At 38.5% G+C, this 14,274-nt stretch overlaps 1 protein-coding gene across 13 annotated transcripts in view; it reads left to right on the top strand.

The window, feature by feature from the left end:
* MYO3B (myosin IIIB) overlaps positions 1-14,274 on the top strand; it is a 201,484-nt gene that overhangs the window by 56,529 nt on the left and 130,681 nt on the right. The window lies entirely within an intron of this gene.

The raw sequence follows: 14,274 nt of genomic DNA, 5'->3' as shown, positions 1-14,274 counted from the left end.
ATCTGAAACATCTGCAGACAAATAAAACCTTAGTTACTATGCTAAATTCTCTAAATACTGGAAAGAAGGAAAAATCTATTTCCTTGTTGACTTACTTTTGCTGGCCCTGAATACCAAGTATTACAGCTGCATACAGAACCTGCAAATTTCACTACGTTATTTTAGAGGGTGGAACTCACCCACAGTTGAGGACATGTTGTTCCCACATCTAACTTCCTTGAGGGAAGCTCTGAATTAAAGTCTAGGTTCGCAAGAGACTTGCATTCAGTGCTGCCTGAGGACTATACTGGGTGAGTGATTCCATTGGACTTCCTGGCTGTGAGACATCCTTAATCAGCCTACCTCACCCTGTGGTTGTGCCAGTCAGGAATGGCCTAGGATGATATTCATCTTCATACTTAATCCAGAGGGGTGGGGTTTTTTTAAAGGAAAAATTTTCCCCCCTGCTGGAAAAGGCGATGTTTCAATTGAAACTTTGTTGCATAGTAGAAAAACCTGTATAGTAGCCTTTACAATTGCTTTGTGATGGGAAAGTTATGTGGAGTTAGAGCCATAATGCTGACAGGTGGAATACTCAGACCATACAGTTTCTCATCTGTGTGTGACTAAATTTTAGAAAGAGGTATTTTGTATGAAATGGGGATAAATCTTATCCATCTATCGTGGAGGAAAAAGGGGAGACTGCAAAAAAGTGGCTTTTTTTTGAAGTCTGAAACACTATCTCAAGTGAAAGCATATCAGTGCTCTGAATCTGTGTTCGTAAAACTTTCATATTTTACCTGTGATGTCTTACTTTGTCAAACATTTCCCTTTTTGCATATGTCTTTATCCTAGATTGCTGCACATGCAAAATACACACTTGAGTTCTGTTGAGTTATTGTGCATTCAGCTTACGATATTGCAGGGCAGTTGGTGTGCAGGCAACTTGCCATGCTTTTGCCTTAGAGATACAAGTTAGAACTTGGTGTTTGAAGGAAAGTAATAAAATTCTGTTCTTGTTTGGAGTGCAGTCCTGAAGAAGTGAAACTGCATTTCAAACCATTAGCCTTGTGGGGTTCCAAAACAAACTTTATAGGCTATGGTTAATGTTGAAGTTCAGTAACCCATATCACTTATAATGAATTGAGCCGAGTAAATTACGTTAGATTTCTGCATGAAAAAAAGATAATCCCTTCATGTAGTTTGGTATTGTAGAACGAATACAGCACTTAGTACATTTCATGGTACCAGAGACTTTCCTGGGATGTTATTGAGAAATAGATGCCTTTCTGAGAAATAAGATATTGATGTTCATTTTTGTGAAGGAATTAATTCACTCACTGATAGAAGCAGAAGAAAAAGAAAGTGAACTTTTTAGATACTACTCACATTTTAGCAAGATTGTAATTATCCTTAGCATCATAATGAATGCATGTTGTTTATTTTATTTTTGTAATAAAAAGTCACCATATACCTGTGGGCTTTGCTGTCTGAAGTAATTTCCAGAAATATGCAATAACAAGTAATCACGCTATTTGCAAACATATTTGATGAAAAGGAGCTTTGCTTTGAAAGGTATTGATTTGCTTGTCACAGTTATCAGTTTGATTAATGTTAAAATTTTATGCAATATATTTAATCATTACTCCTGATTGGTGCAGCAATAATGCATTACACATATCTGCACATTTGCTATTAACAATTACTGTCTTATATTTCTTTCCTATCACAGATGTAGTCATAAGTTAGAACTCATAAAATTTTTGAAGAAATATTTATTGGAGTAGACATTGGTTATAAATCTTTATAACTGCAGTATTCAGGGAGTTGATATTTCAGTGGGTTTATTTTACGATAATGAAGGGCCATTTAGATTTCTCTTGTATCACCACTTCTCTCACGAGTTCCTTCAGGAGGTGCAAGTTTTCGTGACTGTCGTGAGGCCAAGAAAAACTCCCAGGCAAGACACCAGGTAGTGTGTTCTGTGCAGAGAGACCACATTTTACATATGAACAAACTGAAATGTAATCACATTAAATGACTGTGCCATACTAGGTTCCCATAGGTTACAGTAGTGCTGTTTGCAGAAATAGCATGCGGGGAGAAGAAGGTAAAAACGAAGGAGGACAGTGGTAAATAAGGATGAAGACATGGTGAAATCATCTGCAGGTTGGTTCTGTGATAAGGTTCAATATTTATATGGGGCTGAATGTGGTCTTGGGCACAGGGATACAAAGCAAAGGCCATGTTCATTTCAAAGTGCTGACTATCATGATGACTTAAGAGTCATTATTGAAAATTTACTGCAAATGAATTTGAAGTGTGAAGACCTGAGTAAATAAAGCCTTGAGAAACCTGAGCTAAACTCATAGCTGACCTGGCTTTGAGCAGAAGGTTGGAATAGAGGCCTTCTGAGGTCCTTACCAACCTGTATTAGTCTGTGCTATGGGAAAAAGGTTCACTTCATCCATGCAGGTGTTTAAGGAGGAATTCAAATAGTAAACAGGGTAATTTACTTACTTTGCCAGTCTGAATAAACAATCGCTGGGCTGATTTCTCCACTGCTGTTAGTAACCCTTGACAACTTGCATTGAAAGCCTACAAAAGATATAAAACTAGAATTGGAGACTGAAAAAGAAACTGGTAAAACTGATCAAAACTAAGTGAATTTTCTAGGACAAATGTAATTATTTTTACAGAGGACTATATTTGTTCTATTGAAAAAAGTGTTAATATTTTTATAGTATACCCAAAAGAAAGTTAGAGGCAACTTGAGCATAGCTCTGGTTATCTCTAAGAGTATAAGATATTTAAGACTGGCATTTTAATCTGCTTGACAAATGAAGGTTGAGATCCAGTGAACGAAAGCTGTATTTACAAAACAAAATTTAAAAGATACATCTGTGAGAACAGGCAAAGCAACTCTCATACTCTTGGAACGGGAGCACTCACTTTTTTTTCTGTGCAAACTTTTCTTCAGTACCTTGGGGAATGGCTGAGGAAAGAACCTGCCATTTCTCCTTTTGAGAGAGTTGGTATCTGTGCTTTGGCATCCAGCACCACAGTCTGTGAGAGCATGAGAAAAAATAGTAGTTACAACTTTCATCTTTCTGCCTGGCTTACTAAAGTAATTTGGCTTTCTGCAGTTTAATTTGGTTAAATTAGCCAAAATGTAACTTCTAGGTTTCTTCTTTCACAGTATAGTTATATCAGATTCCGTCTTATCAGACTACTCACATAATAGTACAAGTGCTGGGTAAAGGTGTTTGGAATTACAGTAAGGCAGACTCCTTGGGCGAGTTGATGGTCCATGATCTGTTGCCAGCATGCAGACATGTCAGACTTTTAGAATCAGCATCTGCCTGAGCTGTCTGGGGACACAAAAAGAACGGAAAACATCTTACAGTGGAACAAGAAGAGAGATGTGACTTGATGAAAGTGTAATTTTCTTCTGTGTTTAGCCATTCTACGTGTTATCTAAAATTGAGTGCTCATGTCATGTCAACAAGTATATAATCACCTTAGTTCCTCATAATTAATTACTGAGAGGAAATTCAGGAAGGAAGGAAGAATTGTGTTCCATATTATACCCCCTATTTTTATTGTTTTTGGATTTGAGGATTTTGGTTTGCTTGTCTTCATCATCTTTTTGTCTCTCATTTTTACTTTTTGCTCTTCTCACTGTATTTCTCTTTGGATATTTTTCTGAATCTTGGCATTGCCTTGTCTTCCCTTTTGCCAAGATGTTGCTTCCTAACTCTCTTGTTGCTTCAGAACACTCTCTTGTCCTCTGTCTGCTATTTGCCATTGCTTCTTTCAACTCATCATTTTCTCTGGATCTGTTAACTTATCTGTTAACTAGAGATAGTTAATAAGTTTTTATATATATATATGTATATATATAAATAAGTTAATAAGTTGTAAGCTTCTTTTCAAAGCTTACCCTAGAATATTCAGCATGAGGTGTTGGTTAAATCTTGCATTCAAAAAAAATCGTTCCTCTTGATTTTCTAGTGTTCCATGTTGTTATAATCTGTCAGCTTTGTAGGGGTTTTCTTTTGTCTCTCATTGCATCACTAATTGCTTTGCTACACATTATGTGCACCATTAGCGGTTCTTATCCTTAATTTATTTTAACTACCTTCATCCTTTCCTAGATTCCCTAGGTCATGTGAGTCAGTATTTTTCCCAGAATATTTTTCGCTGCCCTTCCAGTTTTTTCAAGAGACATGAGTTTTAAATTAGCATCTTTACAGGTTTATTTGGATACAGTCTTATTGATATTATTGTGATTTAGTTCTACATAAGAGAGAGTTTATTTAAATTGCTGTCATGGGACTTTTTTTGTAATGAATGATTTTTTCATGTTTATCATACTGTGTTTATTAGTCTTCACTCCAGCTATAATCTACAGGAATTCATAAACCATACTTTTTTTTTTTTTTTAAAACGGACAAAAATTTAAGTATTTTAGAATAAAACTTATTGGATGGAATAGGAGAAGGAACAAATAAATTCCATTCCACGTACAGTCCTCTTGCTTGGAAGGCGTATTACCTTGAAGGATAATTCCTTTTTTTAAAAAATGGTACTCTTACACATCTTGTACGTTTCTTTACACTTCAGCATTTATTCAGTCTATTACTTCAGAATATTTATAATGATCATCCTAATGGTCCACTGGATATATACCACCATGAACTAATGTATTCCCTCTATATGTGTTCATTTCTGAACTAGACTGGCAGGGCTATCAGAATAATATCAGTTCATACAATGCTAAACTGAAAAGAGTAAGTAAAGTCTGAGTCATAATGTACAAAGAAGGTGTAATCGTTGTTTCCTGTTAAAATGCAAGGTTTAAGTGCTTGCTTTCAGTATTGCATGTTCAGTACCAGCCATATCAATCATATGGTCATAAACTTCCTTTATGGGGCAACTGCTACATTTATTTGTATTTCTGTAGAGCATCAACTAAGAAAATGCTCCCCTCTGAAATGGAGGGATAAGATGTCTTCCTCTTTGAAAATAAGAGCTAAATTAGAGAAAGAAATTAAAGAAGCGAAAGTAGCAAAACCACTTCAGTGATTCTGTGAAGCAAGTCCCCATTTTTATGGGAGTAATATAGTAAAAACATTTTATTCTTTATGGAAAGTGGGCCCCAAAAAGCATGTCTCAGTGAGTTGAAAAGCCACAAGTACCCTGTGTTACCTTGTGTTCAGAGCAATACGAGGCCTAAGGGCAGAGTGACCAGGGTATGACAGGGCCTTTGCTCTGCTTTACCATCCTGGGCAGTGGGAGGTCTCAGCAGGAGCACAGAACCTTGTTACCATGTTCCATGTTAGACTCCAAATTGTCTATTCTTCCCTTGGCAATCTTCCTGCGCTTCTTGAAAGAATCAGTTCGTAGCATCCTTCTAAGCCTTCCCCGAGCCAACTTTTACCTTTCCAAGAGTGGATATGCTTCACTGGGCAGTGCCTTCAGGCAGGTGACCTACTCAGGCCTCTTAAACTGGCTGATGTACAGTGGGAGTTTGAATCACATACAGTTCAGGATTTTCCCTTAGAAATTTATCCGTGAGATTTTCACTTTCAGATATAAAGAGATATTTTACTTTCCCATACAGTTCTACAGATATGCTGTGTAATTGCAGTATTTTAATATTCCAGCTACAGAAGTGTAGTGTCTAGACACCACCATATGTATTTCAGTCAGGCACAAAAGTGTTGCTGTCCCATTTTTATTTCTTTGGCAACTGACATTCTCCTGCTTTGCAAATTCACAGAGCAGTGATTTTAATAGAAAAGCAAAATACTACAGATGTGAACTGGTTATAAATAAAAATCTTTAGTATTGCTTCCACTGTTTCAATTGCTGTTAATTTGCTAGTGCCCCTTTATCTCTCTGAGACTTCTGTGAATAAATGAGATAACAAAGCATAATTACAAGTCAGTTATACTGAATTTTTGGTTTGAAGCTTGACCACTGAAATGCACAGCTGTATGTTTTCACCTCCATCCCAAAATATTTCTGAAATAAAACACTCATTTCTGTCTCAGTGAAACCAGAAACTGAAACTGGAAACTGAAGAGTAAATGACAGAAATGAATGATGCCTTCTCAGATTCTGAAAAAGGCTAATGAAACCTTGCAGCTGCCAAATCGGATTGAAACCAGTGGCCTGTGAATTGCAGTGTTCAAGGGAGAAAGTCAAAGATAATCCAGATGTTCCCAAGCAGAACACTTTGCAATATTTTTTCAACCATTTTCTTTCTGTTTGTATGGACTAAAAAATTATATAACTGAGATTTGTTTTAATACATTTTCTGAAGGTTGTTATTTGACCTTCAAGATAATTTAATGTGTTTAGCACGTTATTTCTGTCTGTACTCATTACTTGAAAGGTGGCTTTTAATTTATCAGATATATACCATTTTCAATCACAGATTGCTCATGTGATGGAGGTTTCTTAGAAGGTTTCTTTTGACAGCCTCTTTATAGTCTTCCTGAAGCACTTTTCTTTTGGCAATGCATAAAGTCAGTCTTAAAAAGGAGATTTGTGCATAATTCTGGAACTGACTACCTTTTGCCATTTATTTTTGCTCATTATTTTGCTGCCTGATGAAATATTGTAAACAGGAGATTTGTGAATAAATCTTGATATAAGTGTGTTTTGAAGAGCTAGTTGATGTTTTGTTCATTTACGGGCTTGCATTTGTTTTGCAGCTGAGCCCATAATTCATTGTTAATCTGCTAAGTCACTTAGTGGCAGCAAAATAGTCATGTAAAGACACAAGCAAAAAGAGACAAATGTGTATTCATGTGTTACGAAATATATAGCCATCATTCTCTTCTGAGAAAGAGTGAAAACAGATATCCAGTTTGGATTTTACTAGATCAGGAGCCTGTATTACAAAAAAGCCCCAAACTTAAAGAGTGGATTACTACCCTTGACCTTCTCAAGTAATTAGAATTCTGCAGTCTGTTTAACTTTCAACTCTCTACAAATTTATCGTATGCTGTTGGATTCAATCCAGACTTCTGTAACTGTGTATAGCCTATGGAAAATAAAGAGCATCCATTCCAGTAAAGAGGAAAATATCAGATAAGTCTGTTTCTGTAATTAAAAGATAGTAAAATACTTAAGAATATTTTTGTTTCAGCGGTGAGGCAGTAATGTCTTCTGTTCTGCTTGCTCTTAACCAATTCTTTTCCCTCAGTAGGTTTTAATCTTGGCTTAAAACAGCATAACCTTGTTAGAATTAAGGCACTTACACATTATTTGAATAGCTATATGCCTTTGATATTCTAGAAGAGAATAAGTTGAGGTTCTATGTTAACAGTTGTGAACTAGATACTTAGGCAAGAAAAACAGTCCTCAGAGAAAAGGGATGGGGAGAGTGGAAAAGGAGAAACTATTTAGAAATTAATCAATTGCTAGTGAAAAAGTGTGTGGAGAGCGAATTTGGCAGAAGCATGCTCCTTCTTCCCCTTTCCCTCAATTTTTTTCCCAGGATGTACTGTACCTTTCATTCTCACAGAATAAAGGTCATTTTACCAGTGTTCCCTAGGAGCTTGGTTACGTAAGGGACATTACTGGAAAACTCTCTAGTGTAGTAAGGCCCTCTGATTACTATCCACTATTGGCTGTTCAAGCTTGCAGCAATGAAATAACAAAGAGAAGTCTGAGGGCAAGCAAAAAAGACTTCAGGACCTTGGGACGATTGGTTGGATGGTCAAGAGCATTCCTGTTAACAAGGAATAATATTGATAGGAACAGGCAGATCCATCAGGCCAGTGTGTGGCTCTGAGGTTGATGTAATTGGAAAAATTTTGAGTTTTATGACCATGGGATGATCTGTAACACCTGCTCTACTGAAACCTGATGGGATGCACCTATCTCAGAGGGAAAAAATGAGTTCTAGCACACAGGAGATAGCGGGGCTCATTAATAGAGCTTTAAACTAGCTTGGAAGGGGGAAAGGGAAAATATCAGGCTTGCCAGTGATGAGCAATAGGATGGTGCGCCAAAACTTGAGGAAAGGAGCACTAATGGGATCCCTCAATCTGCTTCATGAGGTGCTGGCTACAATGTACCACACCTGAAATGTTTCTACCCTAACGCACGCAGGATGAGGAACAAAGAGTTCAAAGCTTTGACCCAGTCCTGGAGATTTCCCAGAGTCACAGAATATGCCGAGTTGGAAGGGACCCACAAGGATCATCGAGTCCAACTCCTGGCCTTGCACAGGACCGTCCCCAAGAATCACACCACGTGCCTGAGAGTATCATCCAAACTCTTCTTGAACTCTGTCAAGTTTGGTTCTGTGACCACTTTTCTGGGAAGCCTCTTCCAGTGCCCAGCCACTCTCTGGGTGAAGAACTTCTTTCTAATACCCAACCTAAACCTTCCCTGAGACAACTTCAGGCCATTCCCTCAGTTGCCCAAAACTGCACACAGTATTCAAGGTGAGGCTGCCCCAGTGCAGAGCAGAGCGGGACAGTCCCCTCCCTCGACCGGCTGGTGATGCTTTACCTGATGCCCTCCAGGACACAGTTGGCCCTCCTGGCTGCCAGGGCACTGCTGACTCATATTCAGCTTGCCATTGACCAGGACCCCCAGGTCCCTTTCCATGGCACTGCTTTCCATTCATGCAAAAGATTATTCTGGGAAGTATTGAAAAGCAGGTGAAGGACAATGCAGTCATTGGTCACAACCAGAGAAGCTTCATGAAGGGGAAGTCCCTGCTTGTCGAACTTGATTTCTTTCTATGACAGGGTAGCCCACCTAGTTGATCAGAGGAAGCCAGCTGATGTAATCTTTTTGGACTGCAACAAAGCTTTTGATGGGTATCCTTCTGGACAAAGTGTCCAGCGTACATCTGGATAACCAGCTAATGTGATGGGTAAAGCAACTGGCTCACAGATGGGGCACAAGTAAATGGCAGCTAGTCACTTACTGAGGTTCCACCGGGCTCCATTCTTGATCCAGTTCTCTTCATCATCTTAATTAACAACCTCGATGTATGACTCAAAGGAATATGAAATAAGTTTGCCGACACCACTAAATCTGGGGGAGCTGTTGACTCCCTTGAGGGCAGAGAGGCCATGCAGAGGGACCTCAGCAAATTAAAGAAATGGGCAATCACCAACCATATGAAGTTCAACAAGGGAACGTGCCGTATTCTGCACCTGGAATGGGGCAACCAAGGATATACAGACAGACTGGCGAATGAGATGCTGGAAAGCTGTGCCGTGGAAAGGGACTTAGGGGGGGTCCTGGTCGATGGCAAGTTGAACATGAGTCAGCAGTGCCCTGGCAACCAGAAGGGCCAACCGTGTGCATCAGGCCCAGCATCGCCAGCCGGTTGAGGGAGGAGTGCTCTGCTCTGCACTGGGGCTGCCTCACCTTGAATATATTCGTGTGCAGTTTTGGACACCACAATATAAGAAAGACATTAAGCTACTAAAGAGTGTCCAAAGGAGGGCAACGAAGATGGTGAAGAGCCTTGAGGGGAAGCCATGTGAGGAGTGGCTGAGGTCACTTGGTCTGTTCAGCGTGGAGAAGAGGAAACCGAGGGGAGACCTCATTGCAGTTACAACTTCCTCGTGAGCGGATGTGGACGGGCAGGCACTGATCTTTTCGCTCTCATGACCAGTGACAGAACTTGAGGAAATGGCATGAAGCTGAGTCAGTGGAGGTTTAGGTTGGATATCAGGAAAGGGTTTTTCACCCAGAGGCTGATTGGGCACTGGAACAGGCTCCCTGGGGAAGCAGTCACAGCACCAAGCCTGACAGAGTTCCAGAAGTGTTTGGACAATGCTTTCAGGCACATGATAGGATTCTTGGGAATGGTCCTGTGCAGGGCCAGGAATTGGACTCGATGATTGTTGTGGGTCCCTTCCAACTCAGTATATTCTATGATTCAATATAGTTAGACTACTGTGATTTAGCATTAGTCTTTTTCTCTTGCCCGATTAAGGTTTATGTAACTGTGCTGAGTCCTAAGAAGCTAAGGATCATGTGAGTAGCTACTGCCTTTTCCGGTTGTCTTGTATGCTGTGATTTGGTATATACAGTCTCTAGATACAGTTTATGCCTGGTCGCCTGGATAGACATGAGAATGCCATGCTCACAGATCTGGTTAAGAGGACTTAAGGGAGATTGGTGCCCAGTACAGTCAAGACTCGCACAATTCTAGCTTTTTGAGGAAAGGATGTTCAATTGCCTTTGGAGTCTCCTAGATCAAGTCAATGGGCAGACAATTGCTTTAGACCTGCAGCTATTTTGCCCAGATCCCATGCTTCTGATATTAATTCCAGTTTTGTTGTAAATCCTGTATTCTTTCTGGTCTCCTGGTCTCTTGAGGCAATTGCTGCTATGGTTCCAAGCCATGGAGGTTCCATGTAGCAACATTCAGATTGGTGACACCTTTCCGCTGACCTAAAAAACACCTTCAAATGCCTGCCTCCATACACATGGAAGATATATTATTGATTCTCCACTCCTGCAAGCACTTAAACTCTGCAGTTTCTGTCTTGACCTTACAGAGCTGAATACAGTACAGTGCTTCCTGCTGAGTGGACTTCAGTGAAATATATTACTGGAAGTCAGTCAAACTTCAGTGGACTTCAATAGGAGACAGGTGAATAGGAGACTGTTCAGGGTCTGAATTTTTCATTGAGATCAGCGAAAACCACTTACTAATTTGAATGGACCACAAGCTGAGTGTATCAGGAAATCTTCTGAGCCCTCTTGAGAATTACCTGGTTATTTTTGGAGGATTACCCAAGATGGGGATGCTCTGGAGTGGCAGGACTTTAAACTTGTATGAGAATTTATCAGGTATTATTAAGTGTCAATTATTCATATATTTTAGTAGAAATTTTTTTTTCCTGTAATCTTTTGTAAGCAAATCTCATTATTATGCATGGTTGAATTTGTGCTTTTTCTATGGCTGTTTCACTTGGTGTTTTGAAATATGCTTGAATAGTTTAATTTAATGTAAAAACCTGTGCATAAACCTAGGAAACTGTCAATGGAACTATTGTCTCTTCAGTCTGCTAGACAAATAGTTCACAACACGCTTGTATGGGGTGGTGATTGCCAGAGCCTGTTCATGGTGACAGTTGTTGGCTGTTCATCTCTTATTTCTGATTAGAAACAATTGTAGGTCAATCAGTTGCAATTTGGTTACTGGAGGCACTGTGTTGATTTCTGTTGATAAAATGTGTGATGGTGTTTACTGGAATAGTTTAAAAAATAGTAGATGTGTTTTCAGTTTTCTCAAGTTTGTCATAAATGAAAAATATTTGTTTTCTCATTGCCAACAAATATCTATTATCCATGATCTGTAATTAGGCTCACAGCTTAATGTAAAGGATGAGTGGTGCTCGCTGAACTGCATCATTGGCCTTACTGTGGTAAAATGACCAATTTTGTTTCACCAGCTGTGACTTTGGAGGCGGGTTGAATGACAGGGAGCACATAAAGCTCTACAGATTAAAATATTTCCGGCATACAACTGTGTGTGTATCAGTCAGAATTCAGCAACAGTTCTTGCTTGATAAGCTTGCTAATGTCTTCATGTTCTAAAGAACATTGTTCTCCTTTGTGGGGTGTCTTTTACAGTCTCAACCCTGCATTTCTTACTGAAGCAAAACTCCCAGTGAAAAACAGCATGACCATTGAACACAATTTTAGAAAAACTCCTCACAAGGGCAATGTATCTGCCTAAGGAAATAGAGCATGTAGTTCTGTGACTAATTATGAATTATTGAAAGAACTAAAGGAAAAAGACACAAAGTTGGGAAATAAATGGTTGATTACTTGCCTTGCATCTAAAGAAGACATTTTCAAAAGACAAGCCCAATTATAGCTGCTTTTTCCAGTAATATTTCTATCTACTTCTCACAGTGTCCATCACTCGTAATAGAAAATAAGACTATGTTGTCCTTCAGCTTCTTATACATGTGACAAGGATGATTGAAAGGTTGCATGCAGTGTGTTCTAATTTTATATGAAAATAGTAGATTAGGTTATGTCAAAAAGAGGTAGCTTTTTAGTTTTTCTACGAATGTGTTTTGAGTACTGCAGAATCAGCCAGGTGTTGGCAAAATGCCATGATGTTGGCTGAGGCAAGTATACAAAAGCTGTAGAACTCCATATGTTGGAATTAATATAGTCTGGAATCGCAAATGGCCCTAGTTTGATCCTTGAGCTGAAGTGGTCAGGCAAGCGTTGTTTCTCTGTGGTTTAGCGTCTGATCACGTATATGAGTTGTTTTACCTTTTCTCTTTAATGTGATATGAATCAAAATATGAATTACAGGTATCTAGTGGATTATTAATGGATTATTAATTTTAAACTGCAAAAGACTTGGTGTGCTCACAAAAAAATACCTAGAGGTACCTTTGCGTATTTTGCCTTTTCCTGTTACCCTAGAACTCGATCTTGAGTCTTTACTGCAGAAATCCACCTCTGGAGGTGCCATGGAAGCAGTGGTGTTTTCTGCTATCACCACGAAACAGTTTGTAGTGTCTTAGGCAAAGTGAAGGTAGGAAGCTGACACTCTTATACTCCTTTCTGGAGTCATTTATGGACATGATGCTGGAAAAGGATGAGCTGATTTTTTACTTTGTAGTTAAGGTAATGTTTTTCTTCAAGGGTACTTCAATGAAGTAAGGTTCTGGTTTTGTTTATCAGCTCAATTTTATAGATGGGGTACCTGAAAAGCATCAATTTAATGGCCTAAATGCAGAGGCCCACTAGTTGTATGTTTTTACTACAAAAGCACTAAGAATAACATAGTATCTTCTGTCAACAAATACAAAAGTATCAAAGCTCAGGAAGACATCTGTAGAGTTACAAATTCCTTGGTTGTGTTGATTTGGTTCAACCTGCGAGAGAATAGCTATCAGTGAGAGCTTAGCAGCTTAGTAACTTTTTAGACAAAACATGTTCTGTATGGTTAAAAACATGACTTTCTCCTTTAATCATTAACCTGGAAATGACTAAATGTGTTTCCTGAATCACATCTCTGCTGATCTGTTCTTCCGTGATGAAATCCCACCTGTTTCCATCATAACAGCTGCAACTAGTGTAAAGTATCTCTGTGTCTTTTTCCTGAATGTTCCTTGTGAGATTGTTAACAAAGCCTCCAAAACATATGCTTTTTGTAAGCACCATTGTTATCTCCATGGGAAGACTTTGAGAACAGTGTGAACAGGAAAGACAAAACTGCATGTTTCATGAATAGTAGCAGCTTTTGAAAAAGGAAATTACTTTGCAGTGAAATTCAAAATTTCACAGTAAATATTCAGTAGACATTCTAAAAAGAAATACACTGTACTTCTCAGTACAATGGAAGTTGATGTTACCAGAATTCAAAATGTCAGACAGACTACCATTCCTGCAGCATAAAGACTAATAACATATATTAATCTCAGCTGGCTGTTCCTTAAAGCTGTCTGCAGAGGTCACATATGTGGGATGTGTGGACTGATAACCATTTAACCATTTTCATCACAGAGAAAGATGTTCTTAAAGTTTACCTTTCTTTGATAAAGGATTTTTTTTTCTATAAGTGTATCTAGAAATAGTTTTGTTGGGTTTGGTTTTGGTTTTTGGTTGTTTGGTTTTTTTTAATGCTTATGAAATAATCAGATTCTGTGATGTACACGAGCATATGAGCCTGGTAAAGGGGAGGCAACCCTGAAATATTATTTTCATTGAAAATAACCAATCGTATTTTTTTCCCTAATGGTGAATTTGATAAGTGATGCCCATCTGAAACATTCTGGATTTCTTCACTTCATGAAAAAATTGTATTCCCTTAGTCCCTTAGAGAAAAGTAATAACACAGTCATCTCAGCAAACTTGTCAGCCTGCAGTGTAATTTGAAGGCTGCTTTTGTTTTGAAAAGATATAGATGAAAAATAGTGGTCAAGCTACACTGCAATTTTTTTCAAACCATTTTGCTTGTATTTTTTAGAGTAATTGTTAAATGGAACTACTCTTTGAATGAATATGCATGAAAAATTCCAGACTATTGAGCAAATCAGCACTAATTCATGTTGTTTATGCTGTTTGCCTTTTTGTTTTGTGAGATGTTTCCAAGCAGTGTTATGCTGTGGAATTTGGCCATGCTATAAATGAAGTGATTCATGATACAATGCAGAATAATATTGTGTATTTCTGTTGTAGAATGTCTTATTGTGATTTTTTTCTCTGCCAGTTCAGTAAGACGTGACCTTCAAATGCAGCAAAAGATAAATCTCTAAGTTTTGTAAAACA

The sequence above is a fragment of the Corapipo altera genome, unplaced genomic scaffold (genome assembly GCF_003945725.1).
Source record: "Corapipo altera isolate COAL_440 unplaced genomic scaffold, ASM394572v1 45, whole genome shotgun sequence".
Taxonomy (NCBI): domain Eukaryota; kingdom Metazoa; phylum Chordata; class Aves; order Passeriformes; family Pipridae; genus Corapipo; species Corapipo altera.
The sequence above is the reverse complement of the archived record's forward strand: the minus strand, read 5'-3'. Positions and strand labels throughout refer to the sequence as shown.